Here is an 18,997-nt window from a genome sequence, read left to right as displayed (position 1 = left end):
AGATAATTAGAATATTACATTGTTGGGATAAATCCTGCAATTCCTTCGAATGGGTGACAAATGCAGACATGATGGCACTATCTTTGAAATAAGATGATGAGCAAGTTGTATTTGGTTCGCTGTATATCATTTTACGACGCGTTCGAGGATTTTTCACTGATATGGAGACGTCACTAAAACTTTATATTTTGTACTGTGATCTTTGACCGCACTTCTCCAGAACAACTGGGTTATGTTCGTCACATTGATATGTAGGCATCCCATGTTTTTTTAATTCAACTTTGATTATGCCGTGACTCTTTGGGTTATACAACGGGGCCTTTCTTCATTGGGATAAATAAATTGGGGGGGGTCCTCTGAAACAGCAGCAGGGCCAAAGTGACTCGTATGAGTAATGTGTCCAGTTGACCTCTTGTTGAAAATACAGTAGAGGATAAACTGTCAAAACGCATTATGAAATATCCCGGCGTGAAGGGCCACGGTTTATACCTTTAAACCTTTTCCATTCAATGGAATTCTTGAATCTATCTACGATTTGATATTTCATGTAACACGTCGTATTTGTTTTACTTTCTAATAGTTAAAGAATATTATTGTACCTTTGATAATCTTTTAGATCCTGATAATTTACATGAACAACTTGAGGAGTACGTGAAAACTGGTGGGAAGACAACAGTTCGCCATGCACTAGGGGTTGTTGTTGGATGTGGTGGTGCTGGTAAAACGACACTTTTGCATAGACTGATGGGAAAAAATGATAACTAAATTAAGGAAATAGAGTCCACGAGAGGACTTGAAGTTCATGAACACATATTTGTTGTGAAGGATGAAGATTTAATCGGTAAGAGGGAAAATAATACACGGTACTAGTACATGTATTATATTTATGAAAACTGAACAATTACAGGGGATACTTACTGCTCCTCGACACTTGTCCCCACCTCTGGTGTCTCCAGTGGTCCGAGTTTGCCCAACTCTTAATGAACTCTTTATCAGAATTCTGAGGTTGATCACTGTTCGCTATCTTTACTTTTTGATGAAAAAGACATTCATTTAAGTATTATTTCTTTTTCAGTTAAGGAAGACGCTGATTCTCGCAAACGATTATTAGGAGTTTCGATGCACACACTTAAATCTAACAAAAAAAATTTCGATCCTGCTATGGATCACAGTACTTCCAAGGGGCATATAAAGAACAGACATGGTGATCGTGTTGAAGAGACAATTTCTAAGAGTCCGAATTCAGAAGACATAATCAAAGATACAAGTCTCCAAGAAAGTGAGAAGGATGCCATGGCAGACATATTGCAAACTGTACAGAATGAGACGACTGTCAGTATGATTGATTTTGCTGGACAGTTTGCCTACTATGCGTGTCATCAGATTTACATGAGATCAAAGGCATTCTTCATTCTCGTTTTGGACATAAACCAAAGTTTTAAGGAAAACAAGGGGTACTACTCTGGTTGTAAGAAAAACTCTAATATCTTCACCACATGGACTAACAAGGGTATGTCTTAAAATATTCCTAAGGATCTTCATTCCTATGACATTTAATTGACCATTGTTTTTTCATTTCCATAATTCAACATTTAGCCATTCAGATAAACAGAATGATTGAAACTCCTTGCGAAAGGCACCAGACGATCCATTTAAATTATTTGGGGAAAGGAATAGACATAGCAAAATTGAAGGGGAAAGAAACAGAAATGTGGAGAGTAAAGGAACATGCAAGAGGATGTCACTTAGTGCTTATATCATGTTCAAACAAGTTCTGCATATAGTAGATTTTTAACCGAGGAAGACTACTAACGAATATGTTAATGCGACAGGATTTTCAAAATTCTTTAAATCCAGCATTTCGCAAATTCTCAGGAATTTATAAACTAGCGGAAAAAAGAAACTGCATTATTTAATACATGAAAAAAATAATAAAAAATAAAAATTTATTTTTTTTATTTTTTGTAATACTGTTACCAAATGTATTCATTACAACATTTCATAATAAATTAATGCTAATGTCGAATGACGCCAATTTCAGTACACTCGAAAGACATTGGTATTTGAACTTGAATTAACAACGTTAATAACGCCTGTGACCACCATTTGTAATTACGCATGCTTGACAACGACGCCTCATTGATGCGACTAAAACATTCAGAAATGCTTGAGGGATGTTGTTCCAGATGTTGGTTAAAGGCTGGCCTACATCAGCCAATGTCACTGGCTGATTTGGTAAACGGCGTAGACGTCGTTCCATTTCATCTCAGACGTGCTCGATCGGCATAAATCGGGGAAACAGGTGGTCAAGGCAAGGCATCGACATTTTGTTGAACAGAAACTTCCCTGACTACACGTGTAGCATGTGGCCTTGCGTTGTCTTGCTGCAGAGTGATGTGATTTTGCTGTCTCTGTATGAAGGGTCTCACATGACGCTGAATAATTTCGTCTCGATAGCGTACGTCGGTGATATTTCCATTGTCAATTTGTAGAGGGGTCCTTCCCCGTGCTGTTATTTCACCCACACCATAAAGCTACCACCACCGAATTGTTTACATTGCACAATACAAGCGTCCTGGTACCGCTCCCCAACACGACGATACACTTTACAACGGTCGTCACTGCTATCCAAATGAAATCTAGATTCATCAGTGAACAGGATATTGGCCCAGTCCTGTATTCTAAATCGCATATGTCGCCTGCACCGCACTAGTCTAGCGATACGATGACGTTGAAGCAGTATTGGACGTACCGCTGAACGTCTTGGTCTGATGTTGTGCTCGCGCAGACGATTACGCACATTTCTTGGACTGATTGGTTGAAGTCCAGGAATGCTACGAGCAGTCAAACTTGCTGTCTGGAATCGATTTCTCAGGTGCACAAGTCTAGTGTGGTTCTCCTGTCGACGCGACGCCATACGAGGACGCCCAGAACGTGGTCAATCCCGAGTGTTACCAGATTGTTGGAAACATCTCCATAATGCTACGATATTTTGTGCCATTCCAGCTTGAATCATCCCAACAGCACGGTTATGTTGGATTCGCTGAGTCGTGGCATGACAGAAGGGTAAATTTGGTCGAAACTAAAGTGCTTTCCTTAACGAATAGTGTCCAAAAAACATTTTACACTTCTTACTCCAAACAGTATCGGCCACTAAAACTCGTGCGTACGAACACTTCAATCAACAACATGTGTTCAAAAACCATGAAAAAGTTCGTGCATCTGAGTCGGGTACTATCTGATATTGTTCAAAAACATCCCCGTTATCAATTGTTTACATTTTATAAATATAAACAATAAATATAGAAAAATTATACTAAATTTTATAATGCACAGTTTCTTTTCTCCGCTAGTATAGTTACAAGCTGTTATTAGATCAACTACTACGCGACCTGTTTCATTCCAGCTATCATGTCATTCTTTTCATATTGATTTTGACTACAAATTACTTGAATCATTTGATCAAAATATGGGGTTTACAACCAGGAGATTGACTCCTTCTACGTGTCTTATTTCATATCTGATAGTTCGATGTTAGTCTTTATCTTTGGTACTCTTTATAATAATCATAGGGTTTATAAGATTTCTCATTGGTTTTTTATCGAATGCCCTCTTTAAGAAACTTTGTAACAAGATGCTAGGCTTGAGTTCTTTGGTTGGTTTCGAAAACTCACCTACTTCGCCTATCAACGAAATCAAACTAACCTATTAACTCGTTCGGGAGATTTGAGTCATGGGGAACAAATTTAGGGATACATATAGGAGTTATGAGATCGATCACTGATCGTTATCTTTGCCTTTCGTTGAAGGAATAAGATTTTGTTTTACTTTAGAACATTTTCACAAACAGTAGCTGCTTAGAGAAAAAAGGAATTTAACTTCCTCTACAAAAAAAAAAAGAAATGTCATAGATTTTGAATAAAAGATAAGGGTGGGGCTATATAGATCATTCAATGTAAATAAAGAAACTCTTGAAGAATATATCTTATTTGGTCCTCAATATTTTGTAAATCATGAGGTGATGGGTATATTCTGAAATATCGAAATCAGCCATGATAATCAGACCATCTATTGTCATCTCTGTCGGTTCTGAATCAAGATCATTTAACAATATACAAGTAAACTCTGAATTTAAACAGTTTTCATGGCCGGAATTTCACAGCTAATAGAAAAGACTATGCACCTTGCTCTTAAACCACGAACCACCTAGCTAAATTCCTTACTAAATGATAATTTAACTTCTCTGTCATATAAGGCACAGAAAGAAGATCAGGATTGAAACAATGATTTCAGAAGTTGTTAATCTGATGCAATGCGGCTTTTGTACTGATTATGAATCATTGGACTTCCAGAATACACAGAATTTTGGTTGAATTCCATTAAATCTTTTGGCGGTGAGAATGCACCAGTGCTACTTGTGCTGACACACACAGAGGGCAAATCAGAGAAGGTAAGACGGAGGGCAAATCACTGAAGGAAAATTTAGAAGAGGTGAGTCATAAAGGCAAATTAGAAGATTTAAAACACATATTGCTTTTCTATTCTACATTGCCTACAAGTTCTGTTGGGACGTTGTTAGCGTGCTTGTTACGCAACCAGGACGGTCTTTCTACGTTAATCGATTTCGGCCGCACATTAACATGTTTTAACACACCAGAGAGGGGACTTTGATCATCAAAAGTGAAAAGAAAATAACAAGATTTTATGGCAGATCGTGAATCATTCCCTTTAACATTACAAAGTGAAAATATAGAATTCTTATCAATCTTAGAAACCATTTAATGAAAGGTGAAGATAATAAACAGTGATCATTCGTTTAACTCCTATAAGCAATATAAAATAGAATTTTCGACACACCTGGGGTGGGATCAGGTGCCTAGGAGGAGTAAGCACTCCCTGTCGACCGGTCACACCCGCCGTGAGCCCTATATCCTAATCAGGTAAACGGAGTTATCCGTAGTCAAAATCAATGTGCCAAGAATGGCTTAACAATCGGTATAAAACATGTCAGACAGCATTTAACCCAATGATAGGTTACATTGACGTACTAGATCGTTAAAACGACTATAGAATTTGTGAGATGCTGACTTCAGTCGAGACTGTTTAAACCCTTGTACCATCAACTTGTTAGTAGCTTACTTCGATTTAAAAACTGACTATATACAGAACAAGATTTTTCGTATTGAATCAGTTGAGAGATATAAACACCATATGCAAGTGATAATGGAATATTGCTACATAAATATGGGAAGTTGAAGATGGAGAAGCTAAAATCATCCCGTTTGTCATACAGTTGAGTTGTCAGTTTCCCGTTAATGTCTACTTTCAATATAATGTATAAGTATGAAGCAGAAGTGGACGACTCTGTGGTGTCTTTTATTTCGAGCTCACAGGGATATATCGAATTGACATACTAATTATTATTTGCATGAACGATAAAATGAGAAAATTGCATGTGGTGACAACTACCCCTCCCTCCCCCAGGGAAAAGATTGTATGAAAAGGCGAAAATAATGAACAGTGATCAATCTCATAACTCCTATAAGCAATACAAAATAGATAGTTGGGCAAATACGGACCCCTGGAAACACTAGGGGTGGGATAAGGTGCCTAGGAGGAGTAAGCATCCCCTATCGACCGGTCACACCCGCCATGAGCCCTATATCTTGATCAACAAAACAGAGTTTTCCGTAGTCAAACTCAGTGTGTCAATCTAACAATATAATAAGAGAAACACAAAACATTTTCATAAAATCTCGATAGAATCAGATATCTAGGCGTGAGCATCCTTTTTCCAATGGCCGCATCGGTCGTGAGCCCCATGTCTTGATCCGATAAATTAGTCCAGTCATTCTACTGTTTTACCTCAAACTAATTGCAACAGAAATGGTTTTTGCGAAACTTGTAGTGGAATATGCTTATAATGATCATATGAAAAATCGAGAGAGGGGAAAGTTGTCGATTTCCTAATTTAAATTAGCACATTTTCATAGCATAAACTTTGTTACGGCATGGCTTCCATAGACGCAGAAAGGTTTACAAGGGAGATAATTGTAGACGCTCTTTGTAGTACTGCAAATATACTGCTAAGTCAATTTTATCCTCTAAAATCCTAGTTTGTTTCAAGCATGTGCTAATTTTTTACCACTAATTACATTTTTATATGAAAAAAAAATTGCCTTTGTATAAAAGCTAATTAATGAAGTTCAACGTTATACGATATTCTATGTATACTATCCATATTATGTCTGATTCTTACAGACATCGGTTCCAAAACATCTAAAACCAAGTGATCATATACTCAAGGAACTACAATTTGAAAAATATAAAATATTGGAGTCTAACTTCTCTCCAAAGCAAAAATATCATATCAATATGTAAGCCCTTGCTAACAACAAACAAAAAAGTATGGAAAGCAGTTTTTGCCATTGGTTGATAAGGCTTAGTATTAAATGTCGCAAAAACATAAGAACAAAAAAAACGTATATCTTATCAATTAATATTCCTTCAAACGTTTATGTAATGTTTGTGGTTGTAGGTGAAATACCACTTGTAATGATTCTTTAACGTGCCAACGTCAGTCGCGACACGGGATCTCCGTTTTTAAGGTCATATTCGAAAGACCCGTGATTTTCACTTCGAAATGCCGAGTGTTTGGTGAAAGAGTAATCGCATCATAAGTTTGATGCGGCCATGACACGAGCGGCCTTGAACTTAGCTTCTGATTGTACATACATGAGAATAATTTCCAGATGATTTAGTAAAATAAAATGTTTTTCAAGCATTCACAAGTGAATTTCATCGAGTTTTTAATTTTCAGGTAGTGATAAAACACTTGAATTTGCAATACATCTCTTGGTGATAGTCAATTTATTGTGCAACTAAGAGAAAAAGGGAGCATAAGTGTGAACAGGACGAGTGCCGTCAGAAATTACTCCATTGTCTCGAAAATTTGTTTTTACAAAGACCTAGGAATTTCAACTTTCGAAAAACTTTTCTTAATTTGTGTAGCTCGTTTTGAACTATTGTAGTGTAGTATGGGGTCTCCGAAACTACCACAACATTGAGATGGTTCCGAATCGCGAACTTCGTCATTATCACAGATTCATTCCTTTATCTGCACTACATGTATGGCGAACTCGGATGGAAGTTTCCTTACCACTGACACTGTATAAACTATACGATACTGGAATCGTCTACTATCAATGGACAACATTACTAAACATATATGAATCAATATAATAAGTCTAACTGGACATCACAAATGAAGTCATTATCTGAATCTTTAAATTCTAAAGAAAATATATAATAGGTTACTATTAATTGTGTGACACTGGTGATTTCAAAACAAGTTGCTTCATAACTATAAGAAGTAGCGGATAGTACATGTAAAAGTAAATCAACTATTAAGTTATGTTGATGCAAGGTGAAGATAATGAACAGTGATCAATCTCATAACTCCTACAAGCAATACAAAATAGATAGTTGGGCAAACACGGACTCCTGGACACACACAGGTGGGATCAGGTGCCTAGGAGGAGTAAGCATCCCCTGTTGACCGGTCACACCCGCCGTGAGCCCCATATCCTGATCAGGTAAACGGAGTTATCCGCAGTCAAAATCAGTGTGCCAAGAACGGCTTAACAATCGGTATGAAACACGTCAGACAGCATTTGACCCAATGCGAGGTTGTATTGACGAACTAGATCGTTATAACGACCATAGAATTTGCGAAATGCTGACTTCAATCGAGACTGTTGAAATCCCTGTACCATCAACTTGTTTGTCAGTAGCTTACCTCGATTTAAAATCTGACTATACCCAGAACAAGCTCTTGCATATCGAATCAGTTGAGATATATAAACACCATATGCAGGTGATAATGGAATATTGCTACATAAATGTGGGAAGTTGACGATGGAGAAGCTGAAATCATCCCGTTTGTCATACAGTTGAGTTGTTAGTTTGCCGTTAATGTCTACTTTCAATAAAATATCTAAGTATGAAGCAGAAGTGGACGACTCTGTGGTGTCCTTTATTTCGAGCTCACAGGGATATATCAAATCGATATAAAGATATTAAAACAAACTTTAGAACCGAAAATTAATTTTCCACGAGCATTCCAAAATATCTAGGATCTTTACTTGCACTATGAAGATGTGGTATACTTCCAATTAGAATAGAAACGGGGCGATACAAAGGAGAAGGATTGGAAGACAGCATATGTACACTGTGTTCCCGTGGGGGAATAAATGAGGCCCCGTGTTACAGCAGGTGTGGCATAATAAAGATCCCTCCATGCTCAAAGGCCATAAGCGCCTAGTATAGAGGCCTAAATTTTCCAGCCCTTCACCGGCAATAGTGATGTCTCCATATGAGTGAAATATTTTCGATTTATATTCAAACAATATACAATCAATCACTTTTGATAGATTGTGTAGAAGATGAGTCACGTTTTACTACCTTGTACTGCATACTCAAATCTCAGAACAGATTTATTACTACTTGTACCCCACATTGTGTATGTCAACTTAGATTGTATTATCCGAACTGTAGATTTCTCAAAGAAACTTATAGATATTTGTAGAAAAATATCTATAGAAAAATAAATGAGGAATGATCAAAACCAATACCCTCGTCCCGGCTAATTTGTATGCACCCGATTCAATTTATCACTAAACATGTAGCGTGAATTTTCTAACTCGTAAGCAAATCCCAACACCCTAAGCAAGTTTTTTTCCAAGGTCACGCAAAGTATGTCAATCATCAAGGTCACAATGTCAAATGTTTGGTACCATCTAAAGGTTTGTCACAAATAATACACATATTAAATAGGAAAATACTGTCATTTACCATTCAAATGTTATGGCCAAAGATAAACATTTTGCGGACAGAGAAAGAAACGAACAGAGCAAACACGATTACGGGATCATACACAGGGGCGGATCCAGTAATTGTGACTAGGCGGGGTGGGGAGGGGGGCGCAAGTTTATGAGGCAGGGGGGGGGGTCTTGGGGCCGCCTTGAACTCCTGCATGGATTTTACAGATTTTACAGGGCTTGAAATATGTCTCCTAAGTAGTTATTTTTACTATTTTCTGTCATTTAGGATAAAAGTGAAATTAATAAAATGACGCACATTTTAAAGGGGTTTTTGGGGGGGGGGTGCAAGTCCTCCCAATAAAAGTAATTAAATAAATCAAAACATTTTATCATTTATTTCTCCGAGAGTGAAAGAAATTATTGCTTTTTTTATCGTTCACAATTTTCTAAACAAAAGACCATGATTTACCTTCATTTTGAAAATTTTAGGGGGAGGGGGCGGCTGCGGCCCCTTAATCCCGCCACTGATGCACTCATGATTTTAAAATCTCAAACTGTTAAATAATTTTTATGAATTAATTATCAGTTCTTTAACTGTCTCATATAAAACGTATCTTATTTTGTGCCAGAATCAATGTTAACGAGTTTCATATTAACTTTTCTCATTTTCATCGATTTTTCTTCCAAAATAAGGCTTTACGCCTCATAAAAAATCATTCATTTGAAATTTTGGTATGAATAAAGTAGTTTGTGAATGTTAACACCGTTCCCGATGATTATAGCAATTATGTTTCTTTTATTTCTTTCATGTGTGAAGATAAATGATAAATCCTGGTTTTCGGTGATTTTTTTTTTTATCAAAATGTACCATTTTGCCCCCAAAATTCACTTTTCCCCTTTCTTTTGTGCTCTCAATTTTTTATATACGTTAGAGCATCCCTTGACTCACCGTTTGAAAACAAAAACATTTCTGTTGCAATTAGTTTGAGGTTACGCTATATTTTTGGCTAAAATGACTGGACTAAATGGAGTACTTCGTAATCAGAATTAGAATGCTAAAAGCGACCTAACAATCAAATGCCTTTTGATATTGAACAAGGACACATCTACCAAATAGCTAGGATCAGGAAGATGTAATGACATTCTATTGTCATATTCTAAGGTACATGCTCACATACAGCCTCTACATTTTTGTTCTGCTTAGTCGCGGTGGTTCAGCGAACATATCGCTTTCTTTTGATGTCTGTGTTTTCCAGCCCTTTCCATGTCCTGATCGCGTATACGTAAATGATGCTTGAAATTCTAAGTTGAAGTTACAGTTTCTTTGAAAGTCGCGACACACATTGACATGATTGCAAACCCTCACTATCAAGGCATGCATAAATCGAAATATGGGGAATTTCTCCTACATTATGATAAATAAATATTAATAAAAAGTGAAGATAAATAACAGTGATCAGTCTCCTAAATTCCATAAGCAATACAAAATATATAGTGTGCAAACACGAACCCCTAGACACACCAGAGGTAGGATCAGGTGCTTAGGAGGAGTAAGCAATAAAAGACTCTAAAGGGAATAAACCACGTAAATCAACAATGTGTGATAGTCAGGCTACCATTAAGCTTTATGAGCTACGATGAGAGATGACGATTGGATAAATAGTGTATACATAGAAATGTATTGAAATGTTCTGAATGTATATATATATATATCGGATTTACGCATGAAAAATATTTCCCACTTGAGAGTATCTACTGTTATTAAGTGATGGACACCATTAAACTCCCTAGTGCATTTAAATTTCGATGACAAACCTTCTTCGTATACCTTACCAGGATATAGGGCTCACGGCGGGTGTGACTGGCCGACAGGGGATGCTTACTCCTTCTAGGCACCCACCTCTTGTGTCCAGGGGTCCGTATTTCTCCAACTATCTATTTTGTATTGCTTATAATTTAATAGGAGCATCAAAATTGGTACCGTTTAAGTTTTACATTATGACCCCTGGGTCGAGGTATCTGCTGGTGAACTGTTAGTCCCGAGGGTCTCTACAGCCCAGTAACAAAGTACTTCGTTACTAGCTTGAAAAGATAGTGCATCAAAATTGGTACCATATAAGTTTTACATTATAGGAGTTATGAGATTGATCACTGTTCGTTATATTCACCTTTTCGTTACAAGAGGCTTTGATTGGCGTTTTATTCATGATTGTGAAAGGTGAAGATAACAAACAATAACCAATCTCGTAACTTCTTGTCTTTTATAATGATTATCATTTTAGGACGTAGAAGACTTCCAGGAAGATTTTTGGGAATCATTGCCGGATGAAGTTAGACCTTGGCTCTTTGCGGTTACAAAAGGGGAGATGTTTGCATTTGGATTGAAGGAAATGGATGAATCGTCTAAAAAGTCGCTGCAGTCGCTGAAGACATCGATGGTGGATGTAGTTTCTCGAAAATTGAATACAGAGTTGGCGTTGCCTTCATCGTGGGCACTGCTTGAATATTTTTTGAGAGAAAAAGAAGATACAATCCTGTCAATAGAGGATGTCAACGAAATAAACATGGAACGACCAAAAGAATACCGATTAGGTAATGCATCAGAGAATGCACAGAAAGAAATATCTGACTTTTTATCTCTTTTTCATAATCACGGATTGCTTTTATATTTCGATGAAGAAATATTAAAAACACGCGTTATTCTACGTATGCAGTGGTTTTCCGATGCTTTCAGTAAGCTTATAACGGACAAACCAGTAGAATGCAAAACAGTTTATATAAATGAATGGAGACGTTTTGATACCACGGGAGAATTGAAGAATGAACTAGTTGATGCTATTTGGAAAGACGAGCAATATTCAAAACACAAAATAGAGCTCATGGCATACATGGCAAGACTGGGGATGTTAGTTAATGTCGGTAGCTTAGGAAAAGACATTTCATGGTATGTCCCCTGTATGAACAAAAAGCCGTTCCAGCAACATATCCTTGGAGGGAATTGGGAGTACACGTCTATCTTGTCTTTTCGGTTGAATTCATTTGCTTTGTTTGAATATTACCGGCTGGTAGCTTATTGTATGAGTAAATGGACCGTTGAAACTGACAGGAACGGCCTATGTCTTTATCATACAGCGGCATTGTTTGAACACAAAAACCACACTGTTCTTGTTGGAATACATAGAAACGACATTCAGGTACGAGTGAGGCGCATCAAAGACTTGAATTCCGAGGTATCTATCGAAATTGGAGAGACTGTTCAGAATGCTCTAGACGCCCTGACAAAGACATTTAATGAAAGGAAGACCTACCGGAAAGGATATAAATGTTTGAACATTCTCTGTAGTGACGAAGATCCAACGTTTATTCCAGCAAGCAAGCTTACCGATATCACAGGCAATTCACTGCAGTGCTGTTGTCCAGTTGGAGACAAACATGAAATAGACGTACAAACAACGATGGGATATTGGGACCAGGTATTGAGATATTGTCAACAAAGCTGCAATATCTATTCATCAGTTTTCAATATATACCTAAGATTTAAATTTCATTGTTTACTAAATCAGTGTAGAACATTTGCTTTGTAACTAGTTCATGAATTCGAGCTCCGTTATTGCCATGGCCGCATCAAACCTTAACACGTGAACATAGGTAGTGATTACTCCTTCGTCAAACACTCGGCATTTAAAAGTGAGAATCATGGATGTTTTGGACATGAATTGTAGCCGTTGGCACGTTAAAGTACCATCACTGCTACGGCCGTTGGAGCTAATAGGGCCCGTATATTCCTGTCTATATGTCTGTTTATCTGCCTGTTTAGGAAGATGTATTTGGACAACAATATGAAGACTTTCTTAGCCTTAGATGAATTGTACTAGTTCTATCTTCAAAGACAATGTCGACAAATTATAATGGATAGATAACGTTGTTCTGATTACCGTAGAATCGTTAAATTTTATCGATACTCGATTTTCAAAGATTCTGTAGAATTCAAAATATTTTGTAATGTACAGAACCGAAATACACAAAATTACGTTTTTAATTTCGGCAATTTAAAGGATTGTGTTCCCACAAAGCACAAATGTGAAGACCTGGTAGTTATGGTTGTCACAATGGTTTGTTAGTTTAAGAATGTGTTGTATTGATCTTTCGTCCTCTACAATCCATGTAAAATGATAAACATATTGGATTCCTAACGTTCGATTATGCAGAAAAAAAGCTTTCATTTGATATTGTCAATGTCACTTTGAGATAAAGATACATAATTGTCTTTGCGACAAAGAAAATGCTTTTGACCCAGACGTATGCAATGAGTCCAAGGTTATTGTTTACAAATCGTTTAAAGGAATTTGGGTGGAGATGTGTATACATTCAGCACACAAGTTCTTTCCATATGACAATGTATGCGGGTTAAGGCTAAGTATAGGGATTTTATGCAAAAGGTCTCACACGTGCTCTTCGTGTTACGATGAACTGGCGGATGATGACCAAGAAATGGATCGCTGATTAAATCGTTGAAATTATTTTGGCTAAAGCATAATATTCTTTTGGAAAACATCAGAAAAATGAATGTCACTTTTAATCACAAAAAACAGAAGGCCAAGTCTGCAATATTCATTCATTGTATCACTATAAAATTATTCTGATAGTCTTTTGTCGCATGTTACTCAAGTAACCATTACTGGTCACTAACACAGGCGAAGATAACCAACAGTGATCAATCGAATAACTCCTATAAAGCAATAACCAGAATCCTGATTATAAAACCACACTTTAAGCTTTAGGCGAGGAATGGAAATTCACAGAGGGAATAAAGAACATGATTTGTAATATTAATACATCCAAGAATCTCAGAATAATGCTATATCAGAAAAGCTGCAAAAGTGTTATGGATTTGTAAACCAGTCTTGTATGCGTTGATTAAAATTAAGCACCGTATCACTCTGGTATACTATTAGGGTAACGTGATAAGTATGAAATAAGTATGAAAGGAATATAGAAGTTGTGGCTTGTGAAATATGAAGATAACGAACAGTGATCAAATCTTATCACTATTACAAGCAACACAAAATAGAGAATTGGGCAAACACGGCCCCCTGGATATACCAGAGGTGGGATCAGGTGTCTAGGAGGAGTAAGCATCCCTTGTCGACCGGTCGCACCTGCCGTGAACTCATATCTTGATCAGGCAAACGGAGTTATCCATTATGTAAAACTTATACAGAACCAATTTTGATGCATTTGCAACAAATTATGTCTCTTCAGTGATGTTCAACCGAAATGTTTGAAATCCGAAATAACAATGAAGTTTTAGAGCTATTATAGGGAAAAACAGTGTGCCAAAAAGTGGAATCAAATTCGTCTAAAGATAAGAGCTATGCGTGAGGGAGATGTAGAGTAGAGTTTTATTTTTGAATTTTATTCAATGTATTGTAGAAGTGTAGCTGCTTTTATAATTGATGCATTGATCTCATATTGTTAGTGAAATAACTGTTGCTCATATTTCAATTGATAGTGTCTGCAATCAAGGACGAGGCTGTCAGAGGATTCTACCGATTCAAAGGTATGTTAGCATACATATTGTAAACGCTTGGGCTACTTCAACTTTTGAGGTCAACCGAGTCACTTTGGTGACATATTGCATTTGGTCGTTTTCTGTAGTGCATCAAAGTTTTCCAATTTTTTACTTTTACTTCTTGATAAATACACAAACAATTCTTATCAAATTAGAGGTAGATCATCATTAAAATTTATAAAGCGTACAATTTTACAAACAAAAATGCAATCAATTGTGCTATATTAGCATGCATATTGTAAAAGCTTGAGATTACTTTAACGTTTTAGGTCAACCGAGTCAATTGGGCTGCCATTTACATATAATTGTTATTTGTTGTGCATTGAAGATTTCAAATATTCAACTTCTTGATAACTACTCAAGCAATTTTTTTTTTCAAATTTGGTATAAGAGGAATCTAAACTATGAATTACATGATTACGAACTTCCTAAATGTTGGCTAATTTGCAAACATCTTCTTTAGGTCTTTACATTTGAAAAGAAAACTGAACACATTGTAATTCAAAACAGGGAACTCTGTACTGAAATTGTAAATTCCATGAGCCTCGGTCTCAAGGAAGAGACCAAAATGGGAATATAACGGTTTTATTCTGCTGACACCAAATACAAGTGACAACATATTCAGGTTGCCTTCTTCCAAAATTACAAATTTCTTGGCTCCCATCAAAGTCCAACGTGGGGCCAAATTTTTCATATGGTATTCATTACTTGTATGTTTAAAAATCACATTTACTTCTGTTAAAATTGAAAGTAAATTGAGTGCATATTTAGAAAGACCATAATTATGTCAGCCATAAAGGTATATCTCATTAGCAATGTAATTCATGTCGCTACTTACATCTGCATTTGTTAGGCGAAATTAGAAATATTTGATATTCACGAGGGAATCCCCATTTTTAGTTTCACATGATCATACAGTCGCGTGACCCAAAATTTATATATTTTCAAAGTGCCTGCAATGCCACGCTTCAGCGCAAGTGGAAGAGAATATAGTATTGAAATATAAAATTATTAGAAAGGATGAGTGTATTTATAATTTCGTGAAAAATGCTGGGTGTCACAAATTTTCAGTATCCTTAATATTTGATCCAAAATGTCAAACATTCTCAAATAGCTACTTTTTTCCTCTCCTGGTTTCACGCAAAATATCAGAAAACAATCTTCATCTTTCAATTACACCAAGTCATTGTTTACACATTATTGACTTTCTTATTCGAAATATATATGCCTATCAGAGACGATTTCAAGGTCACAATACTATATCAATATGAATGTACAATCAATGATTAGAAGCATACGCTATCAGAAAAATATGACAAGGAATCATTTGACAAATATATTTACACATATCCAGCTGGAACACTTGATAGCTATTGGAAATAAAGATAACACATTATGGCATTCTCCCATGATACAAATACAGACATTGCCAAGTGCATATTATGTATCAAGAATCGGAGACTTACAGTGTATATGATATCAAGGATAATATCAAAGAAATATAATAAAAAAGACTTTCCATTTTTATGTAGCAATATTTCATTGTTACCTGGCTTTCAACTCAACATTTGAATATATAGGCGACGTTTTCTTTCTGAACAATATTCATTTCATTCATATGTCAATTCGGTATATCCCAGTGAACTCGAAGACAAGACGCTAAAGTGGTCTTCACAATAAACTGGTACCCTGTTGACCTTGCTTCTCTAGTGTACAACAGGTAAGCGCCATTTTTTACAACCAGGATTTGGGCTGTATCGTTATCTCACGCGTTCATTTCAAAACAACGACGCTAGCTCTGACGTCACAGTCGACTACACTGCATTACGAATATTCGGTGAAGTATGAAGCGAGAGCTTCTAGAAAGCTACAACGGCGCTACCCAATTTGATGAAAGTCATATTTCTTAGATCCGCGCATTATACTCTAAATAAGAATATGCGGCGTGGATCTAAGAAGCCTGAATTTAATTAGAGTGCGGCGCTACCATTCGGTATCTCTCCAGTGCGACATAGAAATCAATTGACCAATGAAATCGGCTCATTCGGGCTAATCAAAGTACCGCTGACCCGTTGTTTGTGTGTAGCACCAATCAGCGGGGAACCACTTAATCTCGACATTTACTTCATGCAGTTATATTTTATTGAACATATTTTTACGCCAAACAATCAGGTTTATAACAAAAGGGGTGACTTCAGTTTCTCCATCCTAAACTTATACATCTATCTCTGTAGCAATACTCCAATACCAACCACATGTGGTGTTTATATCTGAACTGCTTCGATATGCAAGAGCATGCTCTGCGTATGATCAGTTGGGGTTTTTTTTAAATCGAGGTGACCTACTGACGAATAAGTTGATGTCACAGGCGTTTCAACATTCTTGTTAAAAGTTAGTATTTCTCAAAATATATGGTCGTCCTAACGATCTAATTTACCAATACAACCTGCCATCGGATCATATGCTGTCTGGCGTCTTTCATACCAATTGCTAGACCGTTCTTAACACACTGATTTTCACTACGGATTACTCCGTTTACTTGATCAAGATATTGGGCTCACGGTGGGTGTGACCGGTCGACAGAGAATACTTACTCCTTTTAAGTACCTGATCCCACCCCTAGTGTTTACAGAGATTCGTGTTTGCCCTACTCTTTATTTTGTAGGTTTTATAAGATTTATGAGATTAATCAATGTTTGTTATTTTCGTCTTTTCATACATTCATAACAATATTTGAAAAATATACAGTGTAACAACAACAAATTTTACCCATATTGTCTGTTATAATTAATTATCGTCACCTTTCTTAATGAATATATTATATACATTCTAAAACTAAGCAATCAAATAGAAGAAAAGTAGATGACTGTACAGGTGTAGAAGTATTATACGTATAAATTATTTCACAGTAGCTTTAAAAAAATATATTGAAGAATGTAGGTACCTCTAAGCGTAATTACAAAGAGTGAAACGTAGATTGATTGTATCTTGTTGAACATCCCTCTCGATTGAAACATAGAATGTCTAACATGTTATATTACTAATAAACGGTGATTAACATGAATTTATTTTTCAAGTCAAATAAATCGTTGGAAACAGCAGGACAGACGTATCTCTTCTCCAAGGAAGAAAAACTTCGGGAAGCTGTGATGAGTGACATTAAAGCAGAAGTCAACAGAAGTGTTGGACTCCTCCACATTGACGGACATCCAGCAGGGACGGGGTTCCGTGTGGGAGACAAATACATCATAACGTGTCTACATGTTATCAAGGACATTATCATCCAAGGTGTAAATTCTGGTTTTGAGTTCTTCTAATACATCTTAACAAGTTTTGTTGAAGTAGGGTTTTGTGATAAACACAAATGCTTTTTAATATGTTTACGACTTATAGAAAAGGAAAAGCAAAGATTTATCGGTTTTCATATAAGGAATGTTTGCATTTCATATACAAAAGCACATGCTAAGTTTTAGTTAGCCTGCGTATCAAAGTTTGTGGTTTTGTGAAATGAAATTTTTTAATACATATACGATTATGAAACCATTTACAGTTCACTGTTTCATTGATAAATATTCCATAATGTAGATGGCTGCATAGACAGTACTAGGATCTGCATTCAATTTGAGAGAAAAAGATTGCTTCAAACTGTTGCTCCAAACGAAGAATTTAACTTCAATCCAACACTTCACTACACGCACGATGACTATGATATTGCTATTTTGGAACTGAGGGAAAGGATAGATGAGATCAAATACCCTCCACCTTTTGACTTCATTCAGCAAAATGCAGTTTCCATTGGAAGTTCATCTCATTGGCCATCCCGGTGGAGTTCAAATGATGGAGGATAGCGAAGTATATCCAGGTATCATATCAGACAGCTATTGGGACGAACGCATCACAGAGTTAAGTCAATGGAGCTTAAGAAATTGTCCTGACACAGAACATACTGCCAATAGAGATTACTATGCTGCTCTCCGACACCCACCTAGAAAAATTTTGTTCCACACGACGTTTTGCCAAGGGTCATCTGGATCTCCTGGTGTAATGATAAAGAATGGGAAATCCTTTGCCGTTCTGATCGTGGTAGGTGGTGTTCCGAAATGTCATTACGATGGTATTGCAAAAGTTGAACCCAAAAACAGAGTGGAATATGGTTACGCCGTGGAGGATATATGCGGAGAAATGAAGAGATCAGCACACGGAAATATAAAGGTGCTAGCTAAACAGATATTTGGAGAACTCTATGATAAAATCTAGTAAGGCAAGAATGAAATTGTGAAAAGTTCCAGTAAACAAAATTTATAATGTCCAGATTCCCCATGTTTCGGAAACAATAAGCATTGTTTGTCAGTAGCTTACCTCTTATCTATGTTATAAAATTCTATTATCTATGTTATAGAATTCTATTATCTATGTTATAGAATTCCATTCTATGGGGTGGGTGTGGCAGCGATACTCTTATCTATGTTATAAAATTCTATTATTTATGTTATAGAATTCTATTATCTATGTTATATAATTCTATTCTATGGGGTGGGTGTGGCGGCGATACTCTTATCTATGTTATAGAATTCTATTCTATGGGGTGTGTGTGTGTGTTTCT

General features: G+C 36.5%; 1 pseudogene; it reads left to right on the top strand.

Moving 5' to 3' along the window:
• Positions 1-18,787, top strand: part of LOC125667386 (uncharacterized) — a 115,268-nt pseudogene extending 96,481 nt beyond the window's left edge.
• Positions 18,788-18,997: the final 210 nt, after the last annotated feature.

The sequence above is a fragment of the Ostrea edulis genome, chromosome 8 (assembly GCF_947568905.1).
Source record: "Ostrea edulis chromosome 8, xbOstEdul1.1, whole genome shotgun sequence".
NCBI lineage: Eukaryota > Metazoa > Mollusca > Bivalvia > Ostreida > Ostreidae > Ostrea > Ostrea edulis.
The sequence above is the reverse complement of the archived record's forward strand: the minus strand, read 5'-3'. Positions and strand labels throughout refer to the sequence as shown.